The sequence below is a fragment of the Lemur catta genome, chromosome 24 (genome assembly GCF_020740605.2).
Source record: "Lemur catta isolate mLemCat1 chromosome 24, mLemCat1.pri, whole genome shotgun sequence".
NCBI classification, from domain to species: Eukaryota; Metazoa; Chordata; class Mammalia; order Primates; family Lemuridae; genus Lemur; species Lemur catta.
The window spans coordinates 14,595,806-14,606,922 of NC_059151.1; the positions used below are offsets into that span (position 1 = coordinate 14,595,806).

An 11,117-nucleotide genomic window follows, 5' to 3' on the forward strand; every position below is an offset into this window, starting at 1 on the left:
GGTGCCAGTAATACCAGCAGGCAAGAACATCAAAGCACGGCTGCTTCTGTTCAGTGGATACGAAGTAGATAATCTGCTCCCCAATGGACTCCACTGAAACCCTCCTTGTATTTCATTGGAGTTGGGTGGGTATTGCCAGCAAGGTTTTCTGCTGTTAGGCCATTCTTTTCCAATCCTTTGGTTGGGAGAGCAGGCTTCTTGTTTTGTTTTGTCTGTGCCTATTAGTGGTCCTGATTGGAGGCTTCCGCAGCACTCTCTCCAGAGCATATGCGAAGAAAATGAAGACCCAAGGAACTCATCATTGTGTTATTCCCCAGTAAGTGCATCTTCTTTTCACCTTTCAGATTCTTCCTATGCTTGCTTGTTGTGTTATATCCAGGGTCCAGGGTTTTAGTTGGAACAGGGCAGACATGGTAATGCTGAGGCTTCTCCAACTTGGCTAGAACCAGATTTTAATTGTCTTAAAGTTAGAATTTGTGTGTGTGTGTGTGTGTGTGTGTGTGTGTGTGTGTGTATTTTATTCCTTTTTAAATCCTTGAATCTTCTGGTGATTAGGTTGGAGAGAATTAGCATGCCACCTGGGGGAAAAAACTGTCATTTCCACAAGTAAAACAATAGTCCTCCCATGTGACAACTTCATTTGATTATCCTAACAAATAATGAACTGGAGGCACAGATATAATGAGTGTTAATAGGGTCTCATTTGTGATTATCAACATAGTAAAACTGTTTCACAGCCTATTAAAGTCCTACTATTCTTCTATAAGTAAATGGGAGTCTGTGGATAGAATTATGCTATATAATATAATGGCTTTAAAACTGAATCATGGTCAAAGGTTAACCCAACAAGTTTGGGGGAAAGATCTCAGGAACTAACTCCATCACTGTGGAGATGAGCACAATTTTCCAAATACGTTGATGCCTTTGAGAGAACCTGATGTCCCATGGCCCCAGTTCACTGAGTTCCCTGAGTGCCACCGACCAGACACGAATGGCCTAGTTCTAAAACTCATGAGGTCCTGCGCTAAAGATGTATAAAGACTAGTGTACTAGTTTTCTGTTGTTGCATAACAAACTACCACAAATTTAGGGGCTTAAAACAACACTCATTTATTAACAAAGAGCTCCCAGTTTGGGTGGATTCTCTGCTCAGGGTATCAGAAGACTGAAATCAAAGTGTTATCCAGGTGGGTTTTTTGTCTGCAGGCTCTATGGAGAAGTCTGCATCCAAGCTCATTCAGGTTGCTAGAATTCAGTTTCTCACAGTTTTAGAGATGGGGTCTATTTCTTTGCTGGGTGTTAGCCAAGGTCCAATCATGGCATCTTATAACTATCTGCACTCCATCTCATGGGTTTTCTTCTGTCTTCAAGCAAGCAGTGATGTGTCAGGTCCACTTGTGCTTTAAATCTTTTTGACTTTCCCTTCTGTACCAGCCAGAGCAAGGTTTGTGTTTAGAATTCCTCCTCCCACAGCGAACCTTCATGAATCTTTTATCGACAGAGTCTACACTCAGGTCCTTCTGGGAACTCTCAGAGGGACCTTCGTGGTGAGACGTTCTAGTCAGTCACCACATGGTGTTCACATCTTGATCCTTTTCCTCTTCGTGGGTCCAGCAGTGTCCTCCTGCTGGTGCACACTCACAGGTCCCATAATCCTCCTAAGGTCACCACCACTTTCACCTGGTAAGGCTGAAAATTCCACCAGTGCCAAAGCAGGAGATTCTTTGAGGTGCTCCACGATGAGGGATGGGATGGGGAGAGACGGTCATCTTCTCATCTTTTGTTTATGTGATTTAAAAGTAGTGTTAATATTTCAAAGCTTTTAGTGGTGCAGTGTTTCCTTTTGCTTTTTTACATATGATTCTTTGTCCCTTCCTCCATGGGTCTCAGGCATCAACCAACAGCCCTGGGCTAGGTGATGAATCTAATGATCAACCGCCAGCATCTCATCCAGACAAGATTTCTGCTAGGGTATCTAAGCTTTGGTCTCACTTTGACTCATGACCAGTAACTTCATGAAGGCATTCAGTGTTGCCCCCAAATTCTAACATGTTCTCTAGTCTGGTGATGCTCCCATGTTATTTTTTTTTTTTAATATTTCACAGCTTTTCTTCCTGCAAACCTCCAAAACCTCCAGTTCTCACTCTTTGGTCGAGGTCCTTTTTCCTATTGAGACTGAGAAAACAGAAACAATCAGAAGGGATCTTCCATATTTCCTCCACACCTGTCCACCTGCATGCTGTGTGTGTCTATGCCCTGGCCTTCTCTCCTGATGCCATAGGCATGCTCACTGCCCGTGCCCCTTTCACACCAAACCCTCCCCCTTGCACTAGAATCTCTCTACCATCTTCTACACATGGATATACCTCTAGACATTGACCAATGCCCCCTCATGCACTGAGAATTTCTCCTCACTATTATTTTGTAATTTTTGCTTCTCAAAAATAAATATATAATACCTCTTTTTTTTTTTTTACCATATATTCTCCTCAAGCCACTCTATTTCTCTTTTCCAATTTATATCAATATTTACAGTTTTCAATTCTTCTCCAATTCTATATAGAACTCATACAAGCCATCTTCCCCTTCTACCAACTTTGCCATGGTCAGTCACCATTGGCCTCTTCCTAGATCCAAAGTTTAATTCTTAGCCTTCATCGTAATTTAATATTGGAGTAATCATTGGCCTTGTTCATCCCCACTCTTGTCTAGTTCTAAAGCTCTCTTCATTTGTCTTCTAGAACACAACATTCTCTCATTTACCCTCCTACATCAGGAACCATTTCTTTGCAGACTCCTTTGATGGTTTGTTTTCATTCTTCTTTGTTTTTATTTTCTAAACTTATTTCAGAGGGAAGTTTATATAGTCTGATGACTTTAAATAACATCATTGTGCTGATGGCCCATGAGTTTATATATCCAGCCTGGACCCACACTCCTGATCTACAATCTGGCATGTCCAGTTGCCTGTGGGGTCACTTAGCCTTTGTACCTGGGAGTCATTTGGAATCACTATTCTCCCAGTCTTCTGCTTTGCAATCTCCTCCCTCTCCAATCTTTCTGTTTTTCAGTTAATGGCAACCACATCATACCAGTAGCTTAGGAAAGTGTTCTTGCTGTCATCCCTACTGTCTCTCTTTCACTTAAAACCATATGTCATATATCCACCAATGCTGGGGCCCTAAATTATACTTTTATCTGGTATCTGTGAGGCCTCACTGCCTCTCCACGACTGCTCTCACCCCAATAGCATCACTTTTTGCTGTAGTTTTTGTTGTCCTTTTCTATCTCAGATGGCCTCTGCTGCCTTAGTCCTTGCCCATCCACATTTTATTCTCAGAAACCAGAAGAGGGTCTTGTCTTCAAGACAGTGCAAGCCACCCCTCAGTTCAAACACCTAAGATGGTTTCAGGTGACACATCAAAGCCCAGATTCTTCCCCAGGGCTAACAGATCCCTCCTGCGACTCCCAGTGCACCTCTCTGACCTCATCCCTGTCTTCTCTGCCTTGTTGGTTTTGCTGTTATGCTTTTCCCTGAACATGCCAGCATCTTGCCTCAGTTCCCCTCTATCTGCTGTTCACTCTGTCATCAGGGTTTTGTAGACATGGCCCAGGCTTGGCTTCCTCTTTGCTGGAGATACAGTATGACAATGGTGTCAGAACTTCTCTGACCTCCCTATGAAAACAAAAACCCTACTGCTCTCCTCCATACTTTGCAGAGTTTATTCTCCTCCATGCTTTATTTAAAAATATATTTTGAAATAATTTTAGATTTAAGGAAGAATTCCAGAGACTGCACAGAATTTCCACATGTCCTTTTCTTAACTTCCCCTAAGGTTTACATATTATTTAACTATAATACATTTAACAAAACAAAAAAGATAAATAACATTGCTATGATACTATTAACTATATTGTATAATTCATTAGAATTTTACCATTTTTCCATTCCTATTTTTGTCTGTTCCAAGATCCAGTACTAGATACTGTGTTGTATTTAGTCATTATGATTCTGTAGTCTTCCCAAATCTTGACAGTTTCTCACTTTTTCCTTGTTTTTCATGACCTTGACACTTTTTATGAATACAGATTATATATTTATAGAATTCCCCTAGTTTATGCTTCTCTGTATAGTTTGGGGGTATGGATTTGTGGGGAGAATAACACAAAAGTGAAGCAACCTTTTCCTCACATCATACGGGGGCAAGATATCACTGCTGACATTAACCATGATCACCTGGTTAAGGTGGAGTCTGCCACGTTTCTCCAATGTGAACTTACTATCTTTCCCTTTCCACACTGTGTATGTTATAATTGCATCAGACTAACCACAGCAGGTAGTAAATATGTGGTTAAATATATATTGAGGTTTTACAAATCTCTTGTTTTCAGGTTTCACCCAATAATATCGATCCGACTTTGGATCTTGCCTGCAGCGACTACTGCTGTGGTGTTCTAATAGTGATTTCTATTTCCCCATGTTTTCTACATAAATTATTGGAAACTCTTCCATAGGAAAGATGATTCCTCTCTCCCATTTATTTATTCATCATATTATTTTTATTAGTATGACTCATGTATATTTATATTTCACTCTGAATTATAACCCCCCAATATAACACTATTTCTTGTTGTTGCTCAGATAGTGCTAGCTTTGGCAATTGGTAGTTTGTTCAGGTAAGCTCCATGCCTCTTTGACGTGCCCTCTCATTTTGTTCTTGGACACATTTTTAAATTTGTTTTTGGCACCACAGGATGCTCCAGGATCATCTCGTATTTTCATTGGCCTGGTCCTAGAATCAATCATTTCTCCAAAGACCTGATTCCTTATAGTTGAAAATGTTATTTAGAATCCAAGAAATAAAAACAACTAATAAAATGAAAGATAAAAAAATAGAAACGAAGATTTATTTTCATTGCTTCTTGGCAGTCAGAACTAGAAAATCTGTGTGTGTATGAACCCATGGTTATACTTATATCTCTATATAATCTGTATATTCATGTCTTTATATACTGATATCTCCAACCTTCATCCAGCACCACAGGATTTTTGCACTTTCAATGTGGTGAAGTTGAACACTATAAGTGAGAGATTCAAGAAAGCACAAGAAAGGTATTGTAGAAAAATTCAAAGAAGTCAATCTATTTTTACAGGTTAGTTAAGTGTGAAATGCACTTACTTTATTTCACTGCACATTATATTTTTGATGTGTACATTGTGTGTGTTTCCTCTGTTTCCATTACAGCAATTGGATTTGTAGATTTCTAGAAGGAAGGTTGCCTCTGTTGCTCCCTTTAGCTTTTTTAGTTTCTGTCATCATTGTAACTAAATGGATCTTTGAGAAGGCTGATACTCCTTAAAGAATCATTTGATTATTTAGGCCAGTTAGCATAAAAGAAGACTATTAGGAAAAGAAAAAAATTGTGATTTAGAAATTGTACCATATTCTTGAATTGTATTTCTGTTAAATTGTTCAAATTTTAAAATTTTAAATTACTCCTATTTTTCTTTGGATTATCAGATCACATAAGTAGTAATTGAGGAATGATTCAATTCTTTATAAGCCAGATGAAATTATCAATTTAGTTGACAATTGATGTTAAATGTTTTAAACCTCAGCTTCTTTTGTCCCATATTTAAAATTGCTCTCTGAGGTTGGCTGTGGTGGCTCATGCCTCCCGGGGTGGTTGAGGTGGGAGGATCACTTGAGGCCAGGAGTTTGATACCAGCTTGGGCATCATAATGAGACCCGATCTCTACAAAAAGTAATAAAATGTGCCAGGCATGGTGGTGCACACCTGCAGTCCCAGCTACTCAGGAGGTAGAGGCAGGAGGATAGGTTGAGCTCAGGAATTTGAGGCTTCAGTGAACTATGAGCCACTGCACTCCAACCTGGGTGACAGGAGACATTGTCTCAAAAATTTAAGATAAAATAAAATAAAATGGCTGTCTGATTTAAAAGTGAAGGAAACAAATATGCAAGAATTGTTCAGGTTGTCACTGCTAAAAATGTATCCTTTTAATTTGATTCAGGCAGAAGCAGCATCTGAAGAATACAGAGAACTTCACTTAGAAGTCAGATGGAACTCAGAATGGAAGATCTTGAATCTGAAGTCTCCAACAGGAAAACTTCTTGAGAAGTCTTTCATTATATTGAATTGGGAAAATACAAGCACCTCTATCAATTAGAATTGGAAGATAGAAAATACTTGTCAAACAAAATTAAAAAGTAAGTCAAAGTATGGAATAGAAAATAAATTTAGTTCATTAATTTGCCTTGAAAACATGCTTTTTAGTGAGACAGGTTTATGACATTAGTGGGACGTGAAAGCTAAGTACATACTATAATTTTAATGGTAGTCCAGAACAGTTTACATCTCTCCATATTTTTTGTTTTATTATGACTTTCTTTCCCCTTAATATTCTCATGTCATTAACCTGACCTAATAGGCTTTCAGCTAAATATTTTTGAAGTCTTATAATTTAGACAATGATGCTGTTATAAAATTGCTTGTTACCAGTCCCTAAATGGAAATATTAATGAGTTTAACTACTTTTTGAAAGATTACAAAGTAAACCAAAAGAGTCAATTACTGCAACTACTCTTGGTTTTTTCTGGCACTCAGTATATTAACTTCTTTATACTGCCTTACTAAATACAATAATATCTACCTTTTCTTAGTGATAAGCATTTTACTGTATGTATCTAAGGAATACAATGTTGTGTTTTGATCTACTTACACATAGTGAATGGCCATTATAGTCAAGCAAATAACATATTTCCAATAGGTTAGTAATGTTTCACTTACTAACCCTTTAAATACAAGTATTTCTAATGACACCCTCAAGAATCTTATAAATAGACCCATTCCAGAAGGCAGCAAGTGTTACCTGTTAAGCCTCACATTATTGTTAGAGATTTCTCTCTGCTCCTTACTTTATTTGAATTACTATTTTTAGACATTACCCTAGGAATGCTTATACTTCTTTAGAACAATTGCAAAACTATAACTGCACAGAGTAGGCATGCTGTGACACATTTTCCGAGTTCCCACTATTTAGTGGGAAATTCCATTTACTCTCAAGGTCACTTGTTAAAAAATATAATCATTGAAGAATCATTTAGGAAAAAAATGAACTACTAAGCTTTGTCTTTTTCAGTCTTCACAGAACTACTGAGAGACTAGCAGCATTCAGTAGCAATCTTTTTGTGGAGACAGGAGGCCAGAACTTTCTTTACCACTCATGGACAGTCCTATAGTCACCTCCTGGTGGCAATCTTAATAATGGTTTAGGTCTTCACAGAGAATTTACTTCAAAAGAATACTCAACGTTCTCTCTTTCCTGCCCATGGACTTCACATACCAGCATGAAGAACAACTTGAGTGAGGTTAGTTATATTATCTTCTTTCCTTTGGGTTTCCAATTTCTGATATAATACTTGTTTTTATTTGGTGAAATACTGAGTTGTTTAAAGGACCTATGCATGCTAAGTAAAGGTTATAATTTTCTGTGTTAATAAAGAGAAGAAAGGGAAATTTTTCCATTTTCTTAAAGTCCCTGCAGCTCCCATTTTCAAGAGATACCCATGTAGTAATATTAATGCTATTCAATATATGTAATGAAAATGACACTTTTTAAATTTCTTTAAAAGCTGCATTTAAGTTAAATTTTAGAGATTGAATCTTATTGGCCAATAACATAAAGTATATTGAGAGGTGCTTTGGCTTCCTTCTAATTGATTTTAGTTTGACTGTGGTTGTGATTCATAACACTTTTAAGGTTTTCCTCTACCATATCAAATTTTCCGCCCTTAATCATAAGGGAATGATTGGCATCCAAACACTTAACCACATCTGGATGTTTATTATTTATAACAATCCAAGATAAATAAGTTTTATGAATTAAATAAACCTGTAGAACTACAAAGATTAACTTCTTTTTTTAAATTAAAAGATTTGTCTTTTTCTTACACATAAGTAGTAATACATCTTTAATTCCCATGGTAATTACAGCATTTTTATCTCAATTCTGTAAAATGTGCCTGTTGATGGGCAATTGCACAGCACTTTTTAAATAGTTAAATCAAGCAAATATTTGAATTTTTAAAATGGCATTCACTTCTGTCTCTCTGTGTTGGTATCATTTGAATGATTGTGACTATGATTGCAAAGACCATCAAGAGTCTTTAAACAACAATGATGACCAAACAGAATCAATTATATTCTTCCTACCCAGAACTCCATGGAATGCCAAACATGGTGCCCATGTCCCCTGAAGATGTAAGAAGAGCATCCCAATCCAAAATTTGATTTCACCAAAGAATCTATTTCTGGAAAATCTCAAAATGAATCCAACAATGAAAAGCTATGGTATTTGTAGAGCTGTTTAGGAAAAAAAAAATAGTTCAAGTATACTTGACCCAGTTTAAGATATTTGTCCAATGTTTCACCATTTTTAACTAGGGGGAGAATTTTAAAGGCTTGGCACGGTAGTGCATACGGCAGTGCCAGCTACTTGGGAGGCTTAGGCAGGAGGATAGAGGGACAATATCTTTTATATAAAAGATTCAAATAAGAAACTTCTAGATGAGAACATTTACAATATAGTTTGAAATGTTTTCACACATTTCATAAACAAGTAGATAATTGCATCTACAAGTAGTCAGAAGTTTCAAAAACTTGGTACTAATTTCTGAAAATAAATCAAAGTAACAATTAATGAACCGTATATTTTTTGCCTTATTCTAATTCTAGAAGATCATGAATCAAAGAAACTAGGTTTGAAAACTGGCTGTAATGCATATTTATCCTTTTTTCAAGCAAATTGTATGAACTCTTTGTGTTCATATAAAAAAACGTTAGTCATAATACAGACAGCAAAATATTTTTACTTAATCTCTGCCACAATATTCACATGACATGATAGTGCCACTTTCCTCATGTGTGTATTTAAGATTTTGAGCTAAAAAGTTAGCAGCATAAAGCATATTTTAAAATTTTAATTTTCTAGAAGTGGATGATAGCAATTTAATTTTAAGGAAAAATCCATGAAAGTGAGAAGAACTCATCATACTTTTATATAAAAGGCAGGATTTTTCTAAGAATTACAAAGTAACACATTCATGTGAAAATGTTACTTGAATTCTCCACCCTTTGTACTAATAAGAGAAAATATCACCCTTTTGAAATGATGTATATTCAATAGACCAATATTAATTGTGATTTTTATTAGATTAATGTAAGTAGCATCACACATATATATTCTCTATTGTCTGCATGTAAATAAATAGGAATTTTATTTTATTTCTGTGAGTATTTTTCTATTTAAGCACTTCTCAAGTGAAGTTTAGTCTTGGCAATCGTCTCATGAAAATATATCTGATTTACCTAAATATTATAAGTAGTATTTGACTTATTTGAGATGCGGCAGGAATATTATGAAGAAATAACTATAGAACTGGAAGAAGGTATCTTGTCAAATTTTATGAATTAAATTGAGATTAACAAAATGATTTCTGAGATCAACTGTAAAAAACAAGTGGCTTTCCTCTCCATTGTTTGGTTAATAGATACTACATTAAATATTTCCTCATCCACACATGTAATTAAAGATGTGAAAACACTAGCATTCATACTGAAGAGTATACTTGTGCCTCATGATTGCATCATCACATTTCATAGATTTTTACAAATCTCATGAAGTGTATGTAACTTTTTTTTTCTGGCTCTACACTTTATTTACTCCTGCCATCCCCATGAATCTGTCAGTGTGTCAGCCAGCACACTGGAACTATTCTAAGAAAACCAAGGCATCATCAACTTTCTACCTTTAGGTTAGCAACTTAAGGCCAAAAGACCCCAGATTCACTAGCAACATTTAGCCAAGCACTTGCAGTTCATATGCAGTCACCTGACGGGTGACATTGTAAATCAGTCATTCACTATATCATTGGTGTACTTTTGCCCTCAGAAAAAGTTCCATATTTCTTAGCATGGGAAAAAGCACCCATATTAATGTGGTTCTTGTTAGTTTATTCAGCCTTATCTCTTACCACGTACCTACTCTGCCCCTTTGCCGTAGCATCTCACTAAACTCCACTACTTAGAATTCTACAGCATTCCTCCTCACGTCCAGCACTTTGCATTTGCTGCTGCCCTCTATCTGGCACACATTTTCCTCGTCTCTCAGCTATCAACGTCCATATCACTGCATCAAAAAGTTTATAGTGTTGGAGAGAAGACTTAGACATATGGCCCTTCTGTGTGTTCCAATTGTGCCTTCTTTTAAACTTGTTATAGTCTCTATGACTCTGCATGGAAATTGCCTATTTGTCTGTTTTGTTTTTCATAGTATACTATATGATTATTGAGGTCAATGATGTGGTTGTATCATCCTTACCTTGTATACCAGTGATTGTCATAGTACCTTAGCACATGGTTGTTGAGTAAGTGAATGAAGACTCAGAAAAGCAGAAGCTCTGATACCTAACCACAATGACAATTAATTCAATGTGCAACTACAGGCAAATTATATTTAATAATAATTTTATATTACATTTGTGCATACATATTTTTTATTATTAACATGCTGATAAACTTCTTGACTGTTTTTTACTCATCTTCACTTAGTTCCAATGAAATCTGTTAGGTAAAGAATACTCTGTCTTTCCTTTCCAGGTGCTGCTGGATACTCTCCTGTGGAAGAGCTTCTTCTCTAGATTCACTGATGAGTCAAATCTAAGTGAAGACATTCTTTAGAAAGCATCATGGAAATATGTGCCAATTTTTAAAAAAAATGTATACAATGTGAAAGACTTTTAAGTAGATCTTGCAAATGAAAGCCAGTTTTACATCCTCAGACTGCCAAAATGTCAGCTGTTTATAATTTTAATTTTAAGCACTGATTTATATGACTCTTCTTGGAGAAATAAAATTTGCCTAAGGCTTTTCACTTTTTCTGATCATTCATTCCTTCATTTGTTTATTTCTGATTAACTTTTGGAAACAGTCTTAAAGTTAGAGAGAAGTTTCAAGTTCCAAATGCTTACACAGAACATATCTAGGCTCAATCAGAAAGAAATAGGATTCCTGACCAGACCAATATCAAGCACAGA

At 36.3% G+C, this 11,117-nt stretch overlaps 1 long non-coding RNA gene across 1 annotated transcript; it reads left to right on the plus strand.

The window, feature by feature from the left end:
- Positions 1-2: 2 nt before the first annotated feature.
- On the plus strand, positions 3-10,854 carry LOC123627218. Its single transcript, XR_006731190.1, has 6 exons — positions 3-125; positions 226-316; positions 5,038-5,113; positions 6,035-6,230; positions 7,163-7,391; positions 10,681-10,854. It is a non-coding gene; the product is annotated as an uncharacterized LOC123627218 (long non-coding RNA).
- The last annotated feature ends 263 nt before the right edge of the window (positions 10,855-11,117 follow it).